The following is a 24,159-nucleotide window of genomic DNA, read 5'->3' as shown; positions in this document are numbered from 1 at the left end:
TCCTCTTCAGCTTCCCAAGTCATTTCCTCCCTGTTATTGTTTCGCCACAATAGTTTAACAGAAGCCACATCTTTAGTACGCAACCTTCTCACCTGACGATCCAGTATAGCTATAGGCTGCTCCTCGTAAGCTAACTCCTCTGTCACGTGGATATCGTCTATGGGAAATACTCTGGAAGGATCGCCTATACATTTGCGAAGCATTGACATGTGGAAGACTGGATGCACTGTCCCCAAATCAGGTGGTAGGTCTAATTCGTAGGCAACCCGGCCTACCTTACAGATAACCTGATAAGGCCCAATGTACCTCGGGCTTAACTTCCCTTTCCTGCCGAATCTCATAACACCCTTCATGGGTTACACCTTCAAGAAAACCCAGTCACCAACCTAAAATTCCAGGTGTCGACGTTGATTATCTGCATATGATTTCTACCGACTCTAGGCTGCCAGTAATCTTTCCTGAATAAGCTTCACCTTATCGACAGCCTGCTGAACCATATCTGGGCCTATCAGCTTAGTCTCACCAACATCAAACCAGCCTATAGGTGATCTGCACTTTCTGCCATATAGTGCCTCATACGGTGCCATCTAGATGCTAGAATGGTAGCTGTTATTATAGGCGAACTCAATAAGTGGCAAGTGATCATCCCAGCTACCCCAGAAATCAATAACACTGGCCCGTAACATATCTTGTAGTGTCTGAATGGTACGCTCGGCCTGTCCGTCAGTCTGAGGGTGAAATGCTATGCTGAGACTCACTTGTGTCCCCAATCCCTCCTGGAAGGATCTCCAGAAGTTAGCTGTAAACTAGGCTCCTCTATCGGAGATAATAGATGTGGGAACCCCATGAAGTCTCACTATCTCTTTAAGGTACAATTTGGCATAATCCTCAGCTGAATATGTAGTCCTGACTGGAAGGAAGTGGGCTGATTTTGTCAATAAAGGACGATTATAAAAGGATCCTCCCGAAGTGGTATGACGCCCCAACAGGTCAATTTAACATTCGAGGACGAATGTTTTAAAGGGGGGGAGGATGTTACATCCGGCATTTTTGGTTATTAGAAAAATTTAGATAACTTGACTTGTAAGGAATAACGCCATATTTGGACCTTACTTGGTATGAATGTGTCGGCTAAGAATACATTGATGTGGAATTACGAAAGGAGGCCAAGGACAAAATTGGAATTTTGGAAATTTGTTCCATGAATTACAATTATTTAGCCAACAATTGGGCTCAAAAAAATTTTAGAAAATGAGGCCCAAAGGGTGGAGGCCCAACCGGCCATAGGGGGCCCAAACCCATAAATAAATTTTTCTTATATGGTTAAATATATATTGGATAAGCTTGTAAGAAGCTTCAAGAAATAAGGAGAAAGAACAAAAGAAAATAAGAGAAAAAGAAAGAGGAGCTCACGGCGAAGGAGAGAAAGAGAAAAGAAAAGAAGAAAGAAAATTCTTGGAGCTTAATCTTGGGTTTAAAAATCCATTTCTTGTGGGATTATTACTAAGCTCAAGATTCTCTTCAAGGTGACATAATTATCTTGGCAAGGAAGCAACCTTAACCCCAAGTGGAAAGTCTTGGAGAAGGTAAGGATTTTATGCTTTTGTTGTGTTATGGAAGGTGTATGTATGTTGTAATGTGTGGAAATGAATGAAAAGCATGAAAATTTTGTGTGTTGGGATTGTAGGTATGTTGGCCGTATGTATGTACATGTTGTATGTTTGTGGTGACTTGAATTTATGTTGTAATCTAGTTATGGTTATGGTAGAAATTGTATTGGAAATGAAAGTTGAATGAATTGGTAGAAGTTGGAAAAATATAGAATATGGCCGTGTGGTACCATGTTAATGAAGGAAGATGAACTAAATTTCTCTAGTATGTTAATTGTGTTATTGTGAAGTGAATGAAAGAATAATGGTTCTTGTTGTCATGGAAAAATAGTTGTTAAGTTGTTGTAGGAAATTATGCAAGTTTATTGTAACTTATGTAAATGTGGAAATGAAAGTAGTAAGAGGCAAATTATGATTATCATTGATGAAGTTGGAAGATAGAAGTATGTCATGAACATGTTTGCTAAAAGATTGGAAATTGTGGGTGAATTATGCCTTTGGTAGGAAGCTTGTATATTGTGTATACCTTATGAATATTTTGTGAAAATGGTATGATATGCCTCCGAAGTATGTTGTAATGACCTTGATAAGTGATAAATATGAAAATGTTAAGATTGGTTTAAAAATGTAAGGTCGGAATGAAAGATGTTATGTTATGCCGGAAAGATGGCTAGTTATGCCATATTATGTGTTTTGTAATGCTTGTTGTTGTTATTGATGTTGTTGTTGGGTTGCTGTGTTGATATATTAAGCCGAGCTAAGTCTCGGGGATGTCATATATATAGGGGAAATGCTGCCGAAATTTCGGTAGGCAATTATGTGATTAAGTATGGAATCTTAAAGGCTTGAATTGACAATTGGTAAACTTGACCATTTGTAGATTCTGGACGAAATTGGAAGTGAAGCTAAGCGAGTATAAGGCACAATTGAGGTATGTAAAGCCTACCCCTTCGTTCTTAGGCATGTTCTGAACATAATAGGCTCGGCCGCGAGTCTTAAATACGACTTCGTTCCCCGGAATTCGAGATGGAAATCCGCTCCAATTCCTTTAGTGAGATTGAATCACTTTTCTTATAACTTGTCCCTAAAGTGAACTTTTGTATGAAACCTTTCTAAATGGAGTCGGAATACTTCCAAATGATTATGGATGACCTCATAAGGTCTTTTATCAGTAATTTACGTATGTCGCCTCAAGTTGGTCCGAGGTGGGCCCACAAGGCCCCGACACTTTTTGTATGACCTAAATTGCCCTATTTCTGTCCGTTTTTCACAGGCAACATCTGGACTATTATTCTGATCATGATATGACTACTTTTTATATAAATTTTACAAAATGGCTTTGACATCTGAAAATCTGATTCTAGTAAAAATCTGTCGTGCCTTCCCAAGCAAGATATAGGCGTATATTATGAACGCTATCCAAATAATCTGATTTGACTCGCCATTTGGCCTACTTCAGTTTGATTGAGTCGGTATAACGATCTGTATGTATGAGGTTTCTCATAAATCTGTTCGTGGATGTCCCAATGCTTCCTTTCACCCGACCCCGGGCCAGTTTATATCGTGCGGATGGGCCGCCGAGTCCCTTGTCGGGGGCCGGGTCCCATGTATGAATTCCGAAGTATGATGTGTCCGGTTCCGGGGTACTGTGGTATATGTCCGTCCCCGGTTACCGTGTATATGTTACGAAGTATGATGTGTCCGGTCTCCCGGCGTGTGATCTGTCCCCGGGGTTACCGTGGTTATGACATGATGTGTAATGTGACGGAGATGTTCGAAGATATGAAATCTTCTGAAATGTGATATGTTGTCGCGCCAAATGCAGGAGTGGCGACCACGTTCCTGTGCCCTATTATGATTCTGTCTGTCTGATTGGATTCTGATTCTGTCTGTCCGTATGGATTCTGATTCTGTCTGTCCGTATGGATTATTATTCTCTCTGTCCGTATGGATTATGATTCTGTCTGTCCCTATGGATTGTGATTCTGCCCGTCCGTTTGATTTACGGTTCTGTCCGCTATATTTCTGTGCTTTCGGTTCAGACTATGATTATGTTTGTTATGTTTCTGCTTTACATACTCGGTACATTTTTCGTACTGACCCCCGGTTCTTCGGGGGCTGCGTTACATGCCCGCAGGTACAGACACACCCGGTGATACGCCGCCAGCCTAGGGCACAGATTCTGCTATTTTGGAGAGATCCTTTGATCCGGAGCGTGTACTTTTGGTATATATCTTCTGACATCTGTATATCCTGTACGTATGGTAATTCTGGGTACGGCGGGGCCCTGTCCCGTCATATGATTCTGTATGTCTGTTAGAGGCCTGTAGATATATATGTGGGTTACGGGTCGCTACTGTTCGGGTAGGTACGTACGATTTTACGACTCTGTCTGTTATGTTAGCCTTATCGGCTTATATGTAAATTTCAGTATGTTCAGATATGTGTATGTTATAGCGTGCGCTGCATCTGTATTGACTTGAATCCGTAAACACTTATTTTGAATTTTCTTTTTGGTTCGCCAACTCTGATAGGTAGGTGCGTATGGGTATCCAATTAGGATACCAGTTGCGGCCCACGGGGTTGGGTCGTGACAAATGACCCAGATAGAGTCATATTTTCGCAGAGTGCGAGGTAAGCCTGTGACGAAGTCCATATTGATTACTTCCCATTTCCAGGTCGGAATCTCAATCTCGTGTAACAGTCCCCCAGGCTTCTGGTGGTCGATCTTAACTTGTTGACAATTCGGACACTGAGCAACAAACTCTGCTATATCCTTCTTCATGCCATCCCACCAATAAGAGCATCTGAAGTCATGATACATCTTTGTTGACCCTGGATGAACAGAATAACGGGCATAGTGTGCCTCCCCCATCACCTGTTCTCGTAACCCTGTAACCTCAGGTACACATAATCTGCCTATGTATCGTAGTACCCCGTCGGGTGCAGTATCGAATGGGGTCTCCTTCTTTCATCTCTATAATGTACAAGTATAGGGTCCTCGTACTGATGTCTCTTTACCACTTCTATAATGGATGACTCAGCAACACCTCGCATAGAAATCCTACCATTATCAGAATCAGCCAAACGGACTCCCAGACTAGCTAACTGACAAACCTCACGGACTATCTCTTTCTGCTCTGGTTGTACATCTGCCAAACTACCCATAGATTTATGGCTGAGTGCATCTGCTACAACATTGGCCTTTCCTGGGTGATATAAAATGTCAACATCATAGTCCTTCAACAATTCTAGCCATCTCCTCTGCCGCAAATTTAAATTCTTCTGCTTGAAGATGTATTGGAGACTCTTGTGATCTGTATAAATATCAACATGCACGCCATATAGATAATGTCTCAATATCTTCAACGCATGAATTACCGCTGCTAACTCCAAATCTTGTGTAGGATAATTCCCTTCATGTTTCCTGAGCTGTCGGGAGGCATAGGCTATAACTCTGCCATGCTGCATTAATACACAACCTAGCCCAACACCGGAAGCATCACAATAAATGACGTAGCCATCTGGTCCCTCGGGAAGGGTTAGAACTGGAGCTGTAGTTAACTTCTCTTTAAGCAACTGGAAGCTTTGTTCACAAGCTTCAGTCCACTGGAATTTAGCTGCTTTCTGAGTTAGCCTTGTTAAAGGTGCTGAAATCGAAGCAAACTTCTCTACGAATCTCCTTTAATATCTTGCCAGCCCCAGAAAACTACGTACCTCAGTAAGTGTCGTAGGTCTAGGCCAAGTCTTTACGGCCTCAATCTTCTGTGTATCTACCCGTATGCCGTCCGCTCCAATAATATGCCCCAGGAATGCTACTGAAGTCAACCAGAATTCACATTTAGAGAATTTAGCATATAATTTCTGGTGCTGGAGAACCCTAAGTACCGTCCTCAAGTGGTCTGCATGCTCCTCTCCTGATCGTGAATAGACCAGAATATCATCAATGAATACAATCACGAACAGGTCAAGGAATGGCTTGAACACTCGGTTCATCAAATCCATAAATACTGCTGTAGCATTGGTCAACCCAAAGGACATCACTCTAAACTCGTAATGCCCGAATCGGGTTCTGAATGCAGTCTTCGGAATGTCTGCCTCCTTTACACGCACCTGGTGATAACCTGACCCCAAGTCTACCTTCGAGAAACACTTAGCACCCTGCAACTGGTCCAATAAATCATCGATCCTGGGGAGGGGATATCTATTCTTTATTTTAACTTTTTTCTGCTACCTATAATCAATACACATCCGCAGCGACCCATCTTTCTTTCTTACAAATAATACCGGTGCTCCCCAAGGTGATGTAGTGGGCCTAATGAAGCCCTTCTCTAATAAATACCTCAGCTGCTCCTTCAATTCTTTCGGTTCTGCAGGTGCCATTCTGTAAGGAGGAATAGGTATGGGCTGAGTGTCTGGCAGTACGTCTATAGTAAACTCTATCTGCCGCTCAGGAGGAAGACCTGGAAGTTCATCTGGAAATACATCCGGAAATTCATTGACTACCGGGACTGACTGGAGAGTTGGTGCCTCTGCTTTCAAGTCATGCACATGAACCAGATGATAAATATAACCCTTCCTAACCATCTTTCTTGCCTTGAGGTATGAAATAAACTTACCCCTCGGCGATGCCGTATTCCCAAGCCATTCTATGGTTGGCTCCCCTTGAAACTGAAACCGAACTATCTTGTTTCTACAATCAACGTTAGCATAACAGGATGCTAACCAATCCATACCCATGATAACATCAAACTCAGTCATATCTAACTCTATCAAATCTGCTTTTGTGCAACGACTATATATGATTACCGAACAATTTCTATATACTTGTCTTGCTATAACATAATCTCCTACTGGTGTAGCTACCTCAAATGGTTCTATCAATTCAGGTTTTATCCTAATTCTACTAGCAGCAAATGGAGAAATATACGATAATATGGAGCCTGGATCTATCAATGCATATACGCCCCGAGTGAAAATCGATAATATACCTGTAACCACATTTGGTGACGCCTCCTGATCTTGTCTACTAGCCAAAACATATATGCAGTTTGAAGGACCGCTAGAACTGGAATCTCCGCCGCGGCCTCTACCACGACCTGTTGGTGTCTGAATACCCTGCCCCATATGGCGTATAGCCACAGAAGAAGATGAACCGACAACTGACCTTGTAGGCTGAGCTGCACAACCTGAACCACCTCCAAATGGACACTCCCTCATAATATGGCCTTGACGGCCGTAAGAAAAACAAGCACCAGTAGCGATACGGCATTCCCCCGTATGGCGCCTGCCGCATCGAGAGCACTGAGGCATAGATGGCCTCGTCTGACCTGAACTCCTGTGCATCTATGAACCTGAATCCATGGAGCTTTGACCAGCTCCTGAATACCCCGTGCTATCAAATCTCCTACTAGTGAATCGTGGGGGTGCACTCCGTGCTGGCTGAGAAGGATATCTACTATGCTGCTGTTGGGGCTGCCCGCCTCGAAACTCGCTAGAATAACCAGCTGATCTAGCTCTCTTATGCTGACCCCTATCATGATCTCTATCAGGCTGACGTCCTCTATGTCGGTCCTCTACCCCCTGTGCATATACCTGCATTCGAGCAATATCCATACCAGGCTGAGAAGCCATTACCATACAACTATCAATCAAGTAACGATCCAGCCCCATCACATAACGATGCACCCTATCAGCCATGTCAGCTACAATAGTAGGCGCATACCTAGCCAGCGAATCAAATTCGAGACTATAATCTCGAACACTCCTGCCATTCTGCCTCAGGTGTAGGAATCTATCAACCCTGGCTCGCCTCATCTCCGGAGGCAGAAAATGGCCCAGAAAGGCCTCCACAAACTCATCCCATACTAATGGAGGAGCATCCTCACCCCTAGACAACTCCCAGGACTCATACCAATTAACAGCTACATCACGCAACCGATATGAAGCCCACTCAACAGACTCAGTCTCGGAAGCTCTATTTATCCTCAATGTACGCTGCATCTGTCGAATAAAATCCTGTGGATCCTCTGCCGGCTTTGACCTATAGAACTCTGGGGGATTACAAGTAAAGAAATCACGGGCCCTCAAACTATCATGTATGTCCGCATAGTCGCCTCCTAATCCGTGCCTGCGAGCCTGCCCTGACACTAATTTAGTCAGCAACTGAACAGCATCTCTCATGGCCCTATCCTCCGCCCATGGCTGAGGAGCTGGAGGCTCGGGTACTTGGACCTCGGGAGCTGGCGGTGGAGCCGCACCTTGATCTGCAACTGCTGCTGCCCTATGCTCCTCGGGTAACGGCGGTGTAGCAGAGCTCGCTGACTGGAGCACAACCTCAGGCATAAGCTGGGCATTGGCCCTAGTAACTCTCCGAATCTGGCTGGTTTCTCCAGCCACTGCCTTGCCCTTCTGGGCAGCTGTCGCTTTCTTTGGAGGCATCACTGTAAACATAACAATCCGTTAGGGAGGAATTATCCTGATAATACAGCTCTATCGCACGATCTTGAGTAAGAAGGAAAGATGACATCCTAAATGTCCTATAACTTCCTGTTTATAAATGTGGTGCACAACACATCGATAAACAAGACTCTACTAGACACGGTCTGTAGACACTCCGAGGATGAACCGCTCTGATACCACTTTTTTCACGACCCAACCCCGTAGGCCGTGACTAGTGCCCGAGCTGGACACTCGTATACACCTGTTACTATAATCGTTCACAACTAGCATAATAAAGAACTTATATATATACAAAGGCAGGACGGCGTCCCAAAACTGTCGCATATATATATAGCATAGCAACCTGTCTCGTGAGGAGTTACAACTTTCAACAGACAATATCGTACATAAGCCGGCAAGGAATCACAATATAGGGGGAACACCCCAGCCATACACGAGCCAACAAGGCTACCATAGCACACGGCTTCCAAAACACATACGTATATATGTCTACGTAAGCGGACAAGGCTTCCACTACTCACAACATCCCAAAACATATATATACGCAAGCCGACAAGGCTGCCACTACGAATGGGTACGCCCCAAAACATAAGTCATATCCACACAACTAAACAACAACTATATACAGACCCACACATATGCCTACAGACCTCTAAGAGTAACAACAGTATCATATGACGAGACAGGGCCCCGCCGTACCCTTGGGTAAACATATATATACAACAGGAGAATCTGTACGACAAAGCTAGGCTCCGGAACAAGGGAGCACTCCAAGCTAGCTGAATATATATCCTAAGCTGGCGGATCACCAAAACGAGCGTCTGTACCTGCGGGCATGAATCACAGCCTCTCGAAGAAAGGGGGGTCAGTACGGGATATGTACTGAGCATGTAAAGCATGAAATATAGTGAACAGGGTCATACTGAGATAAGGAGTGCAGAAAACTAGTATAATAACCAGAAAAACCACAAGGCTTACCTTTGAACATAAACCATACGTGTCAATATCATATCCAACCAGTTATAGGACTTAGTGACATAATTAGAAAATCATCGTGTACATATGCATATAAAACGTGTCCCGGCCCTCTAGTGAGGGAATCGGTAATTAAAATCATCATATACATGCACATATAACGTGTCCCGGCCCTCTAATGAGGGACTCGGTGAATAAAGTCATCATATGACATCCTGGCCGCCATCCCCATATCATCATTTCATCATGTCATCATATCATCATATGCATATACATATAATGTGTCCCGGCCCTCTATTGAGGGACTAGGTGAATAATGTAGTGGATCTGTGCACGAGAACATGTCCTGGCCCGGGACTCAGTGAAAGATGTAACAGTATGCACGAGCAGAGTAATAAGTAACCATATACACATAAATCATCTTTTGGGACTCAATAGATAAGTAGACTAGTCAACGCTCGAGTATCAAGATAATGGTCACACTCAGTACTCTTTGAAAATCATTACGAACTATGTCAAATAACGTCTCAGGAATCATAGACATGTATCAAGTCAATCCGAGGCAACTTATAAAAGTTATGGTCATTAGGCAATATGGAGTTTTTCAGGAATAGGAACTTTCATGAATCATTTACTATCCGATCATATAAAAAGCTCGAGGGCAGTAGTTCGACTATTTTAAGAGCTCTAATATCAAGAAATGGATAAGAATCATAATACATGCTCGGAACTTATAGGTAGAATTACCCCGAATCTGATATCGTTTCATACTTACATCTAGGACAAGCCAAAAGAACGAAAGGATAGGCTTTACATACCTTTAGCGTTTACTCGCAACACAACCCGTATACGCTGCCCAATAGTACTTTATCCTATATTAAGATGTCAAGAACTACGATTAGGCTACGAGGGAATTCAATACGTATTCTAACGTTAGTAACTCTTTCTAAATAATTTGACGACCTTCCCTTTACATTCAAATCAACCACATACAATCAAGCCAACACCAATGATCACACGTTCAAGTGTTAACCCGAGGCCATTCAAACAAGACTCGAGAACACTTCGGACAACCCGCACAACATTCATAACAGCCCGACCAACATACCATACAACCCGCAATCCTTCAAACTCAACAAGAACAACAACAACACATTCTTTTCTTCCAACCACACGTTTAGCAACATTATTTATACAAACTCAAGAAACTATATTAACATCGTATTTGCTTTTACCACAACCCACAAACAATTACAACTCCAATTTGAACCATTAAACTTTCATTTTCATCATGGAATCCACAACAACAACAATAAAAAATAATAAGTAAACTTAGTTCATCATTTCTACACAAACAGCCCCTACACGGCTTCAACACCAACACACATTATTTCATGATTTTCATTCATTTATACACACTACAACGCGTTCAAACCATCCACAACACATGCAAGGAAGATTAAACCTTACCTTTAATACTTGGCTTTTCAACTTGGCTCCAATTTGTGTCTTGAATTTTTATACTTATTCTTGTTGCCCTAGAATCAATTCCACGTTATTATACATCTTCTTAGTAGTTGAATTTCTTGGAAAAAATATTTTTTTGATCAACTTTCAATGGCATCAATCTCGGCCAGCCATGGCCGAGAGTCTCTCACTCTATCTCTAAGGTTTCTTAGGTTTGTGAAGATGAAGAAATGAAGTGGATAATTGATGAATGAATCATCAACTTACTATATATACGATGTCCATGGGCTGGACAAGTGTCCCACCCAAAGTTTGAGCCAACTGCACTTGGCCATGTCACGGGTGGGGCCTACACGACCACTTATGGTCAATTAATGAAGTAATTAAATTTTAATCCCCCTTAATAATCTAATCATGGTTAATTAATCCCTAATCTTCATTAATAATTCCATACCACATAAAATTTATAAACAATTTGCGCAATTAAACAAACTCGGAGATTAAAAATCTCTACCTCGGATCCCAAAATAGTCTTGTCCTTAACTTGTCACGACTAGCTTAAAATATCCCAATGTACAAAAATACGGGATATAACATCCTTCCCCCCTTTAAATGTTAAATCGGTCTTAAGGGTCTTATAAGCACTTCGGGGGAGTCTTTTTCATAGTTGTCACATATAACTTTATTTACCAATCAATATAATCAACGAGGAGTTTAGATTACCTTTAGGCATCGGAAACAAGTGAGGATATTTCTTCTTCATCTCCTCTTCAGCTTCCCAAGTCATTTCCTCCCTGTTATTGTTTCGCCACAATAGTTTAACAGAAGCCACGTCTTTAGTACGCAACCTTCTCACCTGACGATCAACTATAGCTATAGGCTGCTCCTCGTAAGATAACTCCTCTGTCACCTGGATATCATCTATGGGAAATACTCTGGAAGGATCGCCTATACATTTGCGAAGCATTAACACGTGGAAGACTGGATGCACTGTCCCCAAATCAGCTGGTAGGTCTAATTCGTTGGTAACTCGGCCTACCTTACGGATAACCTGATAAGGCCAAATGTACCTCGGGCTTAACTTCCCTTTCCTGCCGAATCTCATAACACCATTCATGGGTGACACCTTCAAGAAAACACAGTCAGCAACCTGAAATTCCAGGTGGCGACGTCGATTATCTGCATATGATTTCTGCCGACTCTGGGCTGCCAGTAATCTTTCCTGAATAAGCTTATCGACAGCCTGCTGAACCATATCTGGGCCTATCAGCTTAGTCTCACCAACATCAAACCAGCCTATAGGTGATCTGCACTTTCAGCTATATAGAGCCTCATACGGTGCCATATGGATGCTAGAATGGTAGCTGTTATTATAGGCGAACTCAATAAGTGGCAAGTGATCATCCCAGCTACCCCTGAAATCAATAACACAGGCCCGTAACATATCTTGTAGTGTCTGAATGGTACGCTCGTCCTGTTCGTCAGTCTGAGGGTGAAATGCTGTGCAGAGACTCACTTGTGTCCCCAATCCCTCCTTGAAGGATCTCCAGAATTTAGCTGTAAACTGGGCTCCTCTATCGGAGATAATAACTGTGGGAACCCCATGAAGTCTCACTATGTCTTTAAGGTACAATTTGGCATAATCCTCAGCTGAATATGTAGTCCTGATTGGAAGGAAGTGGGCAGATTTTGTCAATCTATCAACGATGATCCAGATATAGTCATATTTTTGCGGAGTGCGAGGTAGGCCTGTGACGAAGTCCATATTGATTACCTCCCATTTCCAGGTCGGAATCTCCATCTCCTGTAACAGTCCCCCAGGCTTCTGGTGCTCGATCTTAACTTGTTAACAATTCGGACACTAAGCAACAAACTCTGCTATATCCTTCTTCATGCCATCCCACCAATACAAGCATCTGAGGTCATGATACATCTTCGTTGACCCCGGATGAATAGAATAACAGGCATAGTGTGCCTCCCCCATCACCTGTTGTCGTAACCCTGTAACCTCAGGTACACATAATCTGCCTATGTATCGTAGTACCCCGTCGGGTACAATATCGAATGGGGTCTCCTTCTTTTGAAGAGCTGCATCTCTATAATGTACAAGAATAGGGTCCTCGTACTGATGTCTCTTTACCTCTTCTATAATAGAGGACTCAGCAACACCTCGCATAGAAATCCTACCATTATCAGAATTAGCCAAACGGACTCCCAGACTAGCTAACTGACGAACCTCACAGACTATCTCTTTATGTTCTGGTTGTACATCTGCCAAACTACCCATAGATTTATGGCTGAGTGCATATGCTACAACATTGGACTTTCCTGGGTGATATAAAATGTCAACATCATAGTCCTTCAACAATTCTAGCCATCTCCTCTACCGGAAATTTAATTCCTTCTGCTTGAAGATGTATTGGACACTCTTGTGATCTGTATAAATATCAACATGCACGCCATATAGATAATGTCTCCATATCTTCAACGCATGAATTACCGCTGCTAACTCCAAATCATGTGTAGTATAATTCCTTTCATGTTTCCTGAGCTGTCGGGAGGCATAGGATATAACTCTGCCATGCTGCATTAATACACTACCTAGCCCAACACCGGAAGCATCACAATAAATGACGTAGCCATCTGGTCCCTCGGGAAGGGTTAGAACTGGAGCTGTAGTTAACTTCTCTTTCAGCAACTGGATGCTTCGTTCACAAGCATCAACAACAACAACAACAACAACAACAACCCAGTGAAATCCCACATCGTGGGGTCTGGGAAGGGTAGAGTGTACGCAGACCTGACTCCTACTAAGGTAGGACGGCTGTTTCCGAAAGACCCCCGGATCAATAAAAGCATAAAAAGAAGTCAGATAAGGTTAAGAGATTCGGATAAGAGATTTAAAGCGATATGGAAATGAAATAATGCAAGCGACACAGATAACACATGATAATCAGAGCACAGGAAATAACAGATAATAGCAGAAATCGGAGCAGATGACACAAGATAACCAAAGCACAGGAAATAACAGATAATAACAGATAATAGCAGAAATCGGAGCACAAGAAATTACATTGCAATAATGCGACTACTAATAAGAACGGAAATTAGCTGCTTTTCTAAGTTAGCCTTGTTAAAGGCGCTGAAATCGAAGCAAACTACTCTACGAATCTCCTGTAATATCCTGCCAGCCCCAGAAAACTACGTTCCTCAGTAGGTGTCGTAGGTCTACCCGTATGCCGTCCGCTCCAATAATATGCCCCAGGAATGCTACTGAAGTCAACCAGAATTCACATTTAGAGAATTTAGCATATAATTTCTGGTGCTGGAGAACCCTAAGTACCGTCCTCAAGTGGTCTGCATGCTCCTCTCCTGATCGTGAATAGACCAGAATATCATCAATGAATACAATCACGAACAGGTCAAGGAATGGCTTGAACACTCGGTTCATCAAATCCATAAATACTGCTGGAGCATTGGTCAACCCAAAGGACATCACTCTAAACTCGTAATGCCCGTATCGGGTCCTGAATGCAATCTTCGGAATGTCTGCCTCCTTTACCCGCACCTGGTGATAACCTAACCGCAAGTCTATCTTCGAGAAACACTTAGCACCCTGCAACTGGTCAAATAAATCATCGATCCTGGGGAGGGGATATCTATTCTTTATTGTTACTTTGTTTAGTTGCCTATAAACAATACACATCTGCAGCGACCCATCTTTCTTTCTTACAAATAATACCGGTGCTCCCCAAGGTGATGTACTGGGCCTAATTGTTATACCCCGCATTTTCAGAGCCTGAGCGTGACATGTGCTTCCTCAGACATTGACAATCACGTTGTTACTACATAATTTAAACTCACGTTGATAGTATTATATTTCGTATTTTTGCACGTCGGATTAGTAGTAAGCGGAGGTGGGGCCCGCACATCGAGATTTTTTTTAAGAACACGTGACAAGTTATATGAACCACATATGTGATGTTAAGCACAACTCAAGAAGAACCCATGAGCCAAATCAAAGTGGAAGCCCTCCAAACAAATATTTTTAAGTTACGTTTTTGGGTGATCTGACTTCGGGAGGCCATAACCCCATCGGTGTTTGGGATTTTGGGAAAGGTCCCAGAATGAAAGTTGTAGATAATTGAATTATCCTTCCAACCACAGGTCGTGGGTCCACAGGAGACGTCGGGATAAGGAGATATGAACTTTTTAAGGCAAAAAGGTCAGTGTGATAGGCCCAATCCGGGCCCAACCGGGTTAGGCCCATGACCCATGCCTATTTAAATGAGATTTCAGCCCTTTCTCCTCATTTTTAGACAAAAACACCCAGAAAATTTTGGAAAGAGAGAGAAAAAGAGTCTTGGAGAAGAAAAACCAATTTTGATCGAAATCTGAGCCCCGAATCCCGAAGCTCATGAAGAGAAAAGTGTTGTACGTCGCGTTGTCTTAAATTTGAACTAAAACTCAACAAAAAAGAAGAGGGTGGACGTGGTGGATGCACACTTGAGGTACGATTAAGGTTCCTTTTCATTGCTAGCAAGTTTATTTAGAGTTTTAACGAACTAGAACGGAGAAAATAGTGTGATAAATTCATTTATCGGTGTGGTTGGATTATGGTTTGAGGCGTGAGGAGAATTTTGGATAAAATGTATATTTATTTATTTAACTTGTAGGATGTAAGTATTGATGTTATTGGTATTAAGTTCGACGTCTTTGCGGAAATAAAATTATGAAATAGCTATATCGCAAATTTGGTTGATTAAGAAATTTAGAAAACAGTGTGCGGGCTGTTTTATGGCATACGTCGGTATTGGAAATGATGTTAATATTATTGGTATTGTTGTTGATGTTGTTGGTTGCTGAATTGGAATTCGGGCTAGGCATATAAACAGGGGAGATGCTGCCCGATTTTTGGCAGAATATAAAATAGTATAATTTGAAATATGGTACAAATGTGCGATGACAGAGTCTAACGTCAGTATGAATCCTTTTAAATGTAGACTTACAAGCTTGGATGAATAAGTGTAGCTTATAGGCGGTCGAACAGGTATGTAAGGCTTACCCTTTCTTTCTTTTGGCATGATCTTTGTGAGACAAACAGACAAAGCATATGTTTGATTTCAAAGAACCTCCTATTCTTAAAGCCAGTAGGATGGCTAATGTTCTTGACTTCCGAAGAACTATTTTGCTATGTCTTGGTACAAGTGTGTGATTCCAAAAGTTCTATGTTGATTTGATCCATAGCGATATTCGAAAGGTACTTGATATGATTATTGCTTTGATTTTCCAAAAATAGCTTCTGAAACGTTCCTAGAAGGTTCTGTACTAAAACGTCCATAACTTTTTCATACTAACTCGGATTGACTTGAAACGCGTTTATGACTCTCAAGTGTCGATTTATGTACGCACCCATCGAGTCTTAAAAATTTGTTCTATGTGCATATGTATATGAAGCGATGCCTTATGAGATTTATGATCTTATTCTATGCTCTCTTAACGCTATTATTCGTTGCTAGTCTCATCTTATAATAATTCCTCCTTCAAGGTGAGACAAAGCCATGATAACTATTCCATAATATATAATCGGAGGTTACCGACCTTACGTCACTCCGATAGGTACATGACTTTTTTTGGGCTCTCCTGCATGCTACTATATGATATATGTATATGTATATGTATATGGGAAAAAGGGAAAGGTGAGGCGCTATAAACGCATAGCCACCTGATCAGTTGGTATAATATGATATCATCCCGGACGTGGGATATATGGATAAATGGATCGAGCTGCACGTTCCGCAGCAATATAATATATATAAATGGATCGGGCTGCACGTTCCGCAGTAATATAATATACAAATGGATCGGGCTACACGTTCCGCAGCAATATAATATATATATATGGATCGGGCTGCACGTTCCGCAGCACTAAGCATGCATGGTACCGCCAAAAAGGCATTCATATGTACAGGTTACTCTTTTATCTTACGGTATGCCCTATAGGTCAATTCTGTGATCATTCATACTTTACATCCCTTACTATGTTACCATTCATGCCTTACATACTCAGCACATTGCGCGTACTGACCCCCTTTCTTCGGGGTCTGCGTTTCATGCCACGCAGGTACACCCTGATGAGTAGCAGTCATTATAGAAGATGTTCCAGCGGAGTTGGCAAGCTCCACTTGCCCCTGGAGTGTTGCCGGGTCAGGGTATTATGCTATGGTGTCTTGTTCAGAGTTCGAGACTTTGCAGACAGAGTCGTGGGTATAGAATGTCAGTATTATAAGCGGCTCCATCAGCCGATGTGTCATTCGGTGTTATGTGATAAGTTCCATATGATTACAGATTTTATTTGAATTGAGAACATGAAAAAGAATATTTCTGAAAGCTTCACTATGTATTTCATTATTATTTGATTTAAAAGTCCAAAAAGATTATGTGTGTACTAAGGGTCAGAGGGTTCGCTCGACCCTAAGTAAGGATCGTGTCACGACCCAGCCCCGTGGGCCGCGACTGGTGTCCTATTTGGACATCCCAAAAAGACTTACATACCAAATCGTTATATTATAGCTTAACTCATAATTCATATTTATCATTTTATACAGAACTGAAAACGAATATTATCTTAAGCGGTCGCGCGTACAAAAATATAATATCAGAACCAAAAGGGACGGCGGAATACACATCGCCGAATATATGCACATATACAAATATACGGGCCGTTTTGGCCGCTATAACAAACGAGACCGCATTAAGACACAAATCATAACCAAAGCAAACACACACATGACCCATGACCCACATATATGACTACAGGCCTCTACAAATCATAACAGAAACATATGACGGGACAGGGCCCCGCCGTACCCTAAATAGTCAAATATACAGAAGCATATACATGTCAAAAGATATATATACCAAAATATGGGCTCCAGATCAAAGGAGAACTCTGTAGTAGCAGAATGTGTGGCCTACACTGGCGGATCACGAACGTCTGTACCTGCGGGCATGAAACGCAGCCCCCGAAGAAAAGGGAGTCAATACGAAAGATGTACTGAGTATGTAAAGCATAGAGTACAGAAATCCAAACCACAACTGAAGTGAAAGGTACAGAGAGAGAATACCGAATCAGTATACCAAAACCTGTGCTGAAAACATATGTACGTAATACAAATAAAAGAAATCATGCATAAGGCTCGGGAACGTGGTCGCCACTCCGACGCTGGCGCCACAACACATCATACTCCAGAAAGTTTCAAATCCCCGTACAATCCCCGAACACATCATATCATCATACATATCATATCATCAAACATAACATATGCCATATCACATAATAACGCCGTATACAAACGGTACCCGACCCTATGGCGAGGTCTCGAGAACCGTAACACATCATACTGCCGAATATGTCATAGTACGCACGATCACAAAACAGGCTCGGGATCCGGCGAACGATATCATAGTAACATGCACGAGCGAAGTAGTGAGAAACTAAATGCAATTTACATATAAAACGTTTGTAAAGACTTGATATAATAACGTGACGACAAGTTAGGTAGGCTAGTTTGAACAACTGAACGATATGAGGTCTGTCTCACAAAAGTACTTCTGAAATCGCATTTGTAGCTCAAAGTGTAAATCAGAATATAATAGAGCAATTAAAATATTATTCTTTGGTAGCTAAAATCATAAATGAAAGTCCCTTTTTGATATCATACAAAAATAAGTCAAATAGGACAAATGAAGGAAATCTCGGGGCTAGTGGGCCCACCTCGGGTAAAGTCGAGGCGGCGTACGTGATTTACAATCATCGGACTCTATCGAATCATCCATGAAAGTTTCAGGGCGATTCGGTTACGTTCGTGAAAGTTACGGATGTTTGAACATTTCCTTTCAACAAAACACAAGATTCTAATTCAATTTCATTGAATGAAATAGTACCAAAAGTAAACTTGGATTTCCATGAACAGAATATTCCGCGGGGCTCAAATCACAACCTAGTACACCTAGGACATACCAAAAGAAGGAAAGGTAGGGCTTTACATAACTTATTTGCATTTTACGCTCGTCCGAACTCAAATCCCGTTTCCTCCAAAATCTACAATTGGTCATAATTACCAAATGTGAATTACAAGCTTTTAGGAATTCAATCTTAAATCCATATTTGTCTACAGAAATTTCGGCAGCATTTCCCCTAAAAATTCAACATACCCGAGAACTAACTCGGCCATAATATCAACCACAACACCCACAACAATACCAACAACATCAACAATCACAACAAAACACATTCTAACATAATATTCTTCTTTTCTAAATAGTGCAACAACTTCTATTCCAACTCCACACTTCCAAACTAATATCAACATTTCCATATTCATTTACTAATTCAAGATTATTCAAACATAATTCAATAACATTTCAAACAATATTCAAGGATTCAAACAATCCCGCCAACTCCATATTCCATCCGAAACTTCTACAAATGCAACGAAACTACCAAGTCGCATTGTCTTCTTCCAAATTCAATAACAACAACAATAATTCACATTTTAGAATTTTACTTCCATAATTACATAAAAACTACACTAGAATCACATAATCCCTTATAACGACTTATAACCAATTTCAATGCCGACTCGAATTATTAAACCTTTATTTACATCATAAATGCCACAACGACGCAACTAACAAGCTAAATAAAATTTCATTTCTCTTCCCTTCACCATCCTACCACACGGCCATGCACACACTTGCACACCCACACGGCCATGCACACACACATATCACAATTTCATGATTTCCATGCAACTCTAATCATTATAACACATATACTTCTTCCATAACATAAGAGGATAAAATTCTTACCTTTTTCTTCAAATATTTACTCGCCACAAACGTAGTCCTCCCGCTTAATTAATTATACCACGTTGTAGAGGGTCTTGAACTTAATGAGAATTCAAGAAGGAAGAGATTTTTGGATCAAACTTGGAGGACTTGGATTTTTTTTTTCTTTTCTCTATGCTTCGGCCGAATGGCCCTTTCTCTTGATGCTCTCAAGTTTATTTCGTTTCTTGAATATTCTTGAAGAGTAATCCCTCTTTTATATATTGGTCACATGATTTAATTTCCCATGGACTTGGCCCAAGGCCGTATGGCCGGCCACCCCTTTGGTTTGGGCCTCAATTTCTCTTATATTTTTTGAGCCCAATTTATTATGGATCTTATTTTGTAAATCACGGAACTAATTTCTAAAATTCCAATTTTGTCCTTGGCCTTCCTCCGTATTTCCGCATCAATATTTTAATGAATATCACACATGTATTAAATAAAATAAAAACATAGCCTTATTTCCTACAAGTCAAAATTATTTCAATTTTTCCAAATGCGCAAAAATACGGGATATAACATTCTCCCCCCCTTTAGAACATTCGTCCTCGAATGTCAAATTAGCCTTATAGGGTCCTACAAGCATTTCGGGGGAGTTTATTTTCATGAGTAGCACATATAAATTACTTACCAATCAATATAACACATTCAGAAATTTAGATTACCTGTAGGTGTAGAGAACAAGTGAGGATACTTCTTCTTCATTTCGTCCTCTACTTCCTAGGTCATTTCTTCTCTATTATTGTTTCGCCATAAGACCTTAACAGAGGGTATGTCTTTGGTACGCATCCTCCTCAGATGACAATCCAGAATAGCTACAGGTTGCTCTTCATAAGACAATTCCTCCGTCACCTGAATATCATCCACTGGGAATATTCTGGAAGGATCACCAACACATTTACGGAGCATGGATACATGAAATACCGGGTGCACTGCCTCCAGATCGGATGGTAAGTCTAGTTCATAGGCGACCTCACCTATCTTCCGAATAATCTGATACGGCCCGATATACCGCGGACTAAGCTTACCCTTTCTACCGAATCTCATTACACCCTTCATAGGCGACACTTTCAGAAATACCCAGTCGCCAATCTGGAACTCTAACGGTCGACGTCGTTTATCCGCATACGATTTCTGTCGACTCTGGGCAGCCAATAACCATTCCCGAATAAGTTTCACCTTATCAACTGCTTGTTGAATCACATCCGGCACAATTAATTTAGTTTCGCCCACGTCGAACCAACCAATCGGAGACCTGCATTTCCTACCATATAGGGCTTCGTACGGTGCCATCTGAATGCTGGAATGATAACTATTGTTGTAAGCGAATTCAATAAGTGGAAAATGATCATCCCAGCTACCTCTGAAATCAATAACACAGGCCCGCAACATATGTTCCAGTGTCTGAATAGTACGTTCGGCCTGTCCGTCGAACTGAGGATGAAATGCTGTGCTAAGACTCACCTGGGTCCCCAATCCTTCCTGGAATGACCTCCAGAAGTTAGCCATAAACTGGGCACCCCTGTCGGTTATAATAGATACAGGAACTCTGTGAAGTCTTACTATCTCTTTAATATACAATCTGGCATAATCCTCAGCCGAATAAGTAGTCCTGACCGGAAGAAAATGGGCTGATTTCGTCAATCTATCAACAATAACCCAAATAGAATCGTACCTGCATGGCGTGCACGGTAAACCTATAATGAAATCCATATTAATCATTTCCCATTTCCAAGCTGGAATTTCCATTTCCTGTAGTAATCCGCCGGGCTTTTGATGCTCGATCTTAACTTGCTGACAATTTGGGCATTGGCCAACGAACTCTGCAATGTCCCTTTTCATACCGTCCCACCAGTATAAACATTTGAGGTCATGGTACATTTTAGTGGATCCAGGATGAACAGAATACCGAGCATTATGCGTTTCGCCCATGATTTGCCGCCACAGCCCTGCAACGTCCGGTACACATAACCTGCCTCCATATAATAATACCCTTTCAGGAGAAATTTCGAACTGAGTCTTTTCTTTATTAAGGACCACATTTCTGTACTGTACCAGAATAGGATCTTCGAAATGACGCCGCTTTACCTCTTCCATAATTGATGATTCAGCAACTTCTCAAACAGAAACCCCAGCATCTCCAGAATCTGCCAAACGGACTCCAAGGCTGGCTAACTGATGAATCTCACGAACCAATTCTTTCTTATCAGGCTGCACATCAGTCAAACTGCCCATGGACTTGCGGCTAAGTGCATCAGCTACCACATTAGCTTTCCCAGGATGATACAAAATATCGACGTCATAATCTTTCAATAATTCAAGCCATCTTCTTTACCGCAAATTCAGCTCCTTTTGCTTTAAAATATACTGGAGGTTCTTATGGTCCATATAAATATCAACGTGGACCCCATATAAGTAATGCCGCCATATCTTCAAAGCATGAATGACCGCGGCTAATTCCAGATCATGAGTGGGATAATTTCTTTCATGCGGTCTGAGCCGCCAGGAAGCATAGGCTATGACTCGACCATGCTGCATTAACACACAACCTATCCCAATACCAGAGGCATCACAATAAACGACGTACCCGTCTGACCCCTCTGGAAGAGTTAAGACTAGAGCTGTAATTAATTTTTCCTTTAGCATCTGGAAGCTGCGCTCACAGGCATCAGTCCACTGAAAGTTTGCTGCCTTCTGAGTTAGCTTTCTTAATGGTGCCACAATAGAAGCAAAATTCTCCACAAATCTCCTATAATATCCGGCCAACCCCAGAAAACTGCATACCTCTGTCGGTGTAGTAGGCCTAGGCCAATTCTGTATAGCTTCAATCTTCTGTGTATCGACCCGAATACTATCTGCTCCGACGATATGCCCTAAGAACGCCACTGAGGTCAACCAGAATTCACATTTGGAGAATTTAGAATATAATTTTTGTTGCTGAAGTGTGCCAAGTACTATTCTCAAATGATCTGAATGCTCCTCTGCTGATCGTGAATAAACCAAAATATCATCAATAAATACAATCACGAACATATCAAGAAATGGCCGGAATACCCGATTCATCAAATCCATAAATACCGCTGGAGCATTAGTCAGCCCAAAAGACATCACTCTGAATTCATAATGCCCGTACCGGGTCCTGAAAGCAGTCTTCGGAATATCGGCCCCTCGTACCCATACCTGATGGTAGCCTGAACGGAAATCTATCTTTGAGAAATATTTAGCACCCTGCAACTGGTCAAATAAATCATCAATCCGGGGGAGGGGATATTTATTCTTTATAGTCACCTTATTTAGCTGTCTGTAGTCAATACATATCCGCAGTGACCCGTCTTTCTTTCTTACAAATAATACCGGCGCTCCCCAGGGTGATGTACTGGTTCTGATGAAGCCTTTGTCCAATAGATCTTTCAGTTGTTCCTTCAATTCTTTCAGTTCTGCCGGTGTCATTCTGTGTGGAGGAATGGATATGGGCTGCGTATCTGGCAATAAATCTATCGTGCATTCTATCTCCCGTTCAGGGGGGAGACCTGGAAGCTCATCTGGGAATTTATTAACAACCGGAACTGATTGGAGAGTAGGTGTCTCTGCTTTAGTATTGTGCACACGGACCAAATGATAGATATAACCTTTCTGAATTATCTTCTTAGCCTTGAGGTATGAAATAAACTTACCCCTCAGCGATGCTGTACTCTCTGACCACTGTATAACTGGTTTCCCTGGAAACTGGAAACGAACTACCTTTTTATGGCAGTCAACATTAGCATAACAGGAAGCTAACCAGTCCATGCCCATAATAAAATCAAATTCCATCATATCTAATTCTACCAAATCAGCTTTAGTGCAACAGTCACATATAATCACAGAACAGTCTTTATATACCTGCCTCGCTATAATAAAATACCCAACCGGTGTAGCCACTTCGAATGGCTCTATAGGTTCGGGTGTTATTCCAATTTTACTAGCAACGAGCGGGGAGATATATGATAAAGTAGAACCAGGGTCAATCAATGCATATACAGATCGGGAGAAAACCAGTAATGTACCTGTAACAACACTTGGCGACGCCTCTTGGTCCTGGCTGCTAGCCAATGCATATATGCGGTTCGAAGGACCGCTAGAATCTGAAACCCAGCCACGGCCTCGACCGCGGCCCGCCGGTGCCGGCATACCTCGCCCCGCAGGGCTCATAGCTGAAGGAGTAGAGGATGAAGCAGCGGATGATCCCGTCGGCTGAACTGTACCACCAGAACCACTCGCCAACGGACAATCTCGCATGACATGACCTTGACGGCCGCAAGAAAAAAATGCTCCTGTAGCTCGGTAGCACTCCCCTGGGTGCGATCTCCCACAATAATAACAACGGGGCCTGGGTGGTCTGGACTGGCTGGAACCCCTGGTCATCTGCGAACCTGGTGCTCTGGAACTCTGGCCGGCCCCAGACGGTCATGCACCATCAAATCGTCTACCGGTGGACTGTGTACCCCGGCCTGACGGAGAAGGATATCTTCCTGATTGCTGCGGCTGAGGCTGCCGGCCTCAAAAATCTCCAGAATATCCCGCTGATCTGGCCCTCTTAAACTGCCTCCTATCTCGATCCCTACTAGGCTGCTCTCCCCTCTGCCAGTCCTCCATCCCCTGAGCGTAAGCCTGTAATCGGGCGATGTCCATATCAGTCTGCGATGTCATCGCCATGCAGCTGTCAACCAAGTAGCGATCCAACCCTATCACGTACCGGTGCATCCGGTCA

This window comes from Lycium barbarum, chromosome 6 (assembly GCF_019175385.1).
Source record: "Lycium barbarum isolate Lr01 chromosome 6, ASM1917538v2, whole genome shotgun sequence".
NCBI classification, from domain to species: Eukaryota; Viridiplantae; Streptophyta; class Magnoliopsida; order Solanales; family Solanaceae; genus Lycium; species Lycium barbarum.
The sequence above is the reverse complement of the archived record's forward strand: the minus strand, read 5'-3'. Positions refer to the sequence as shown.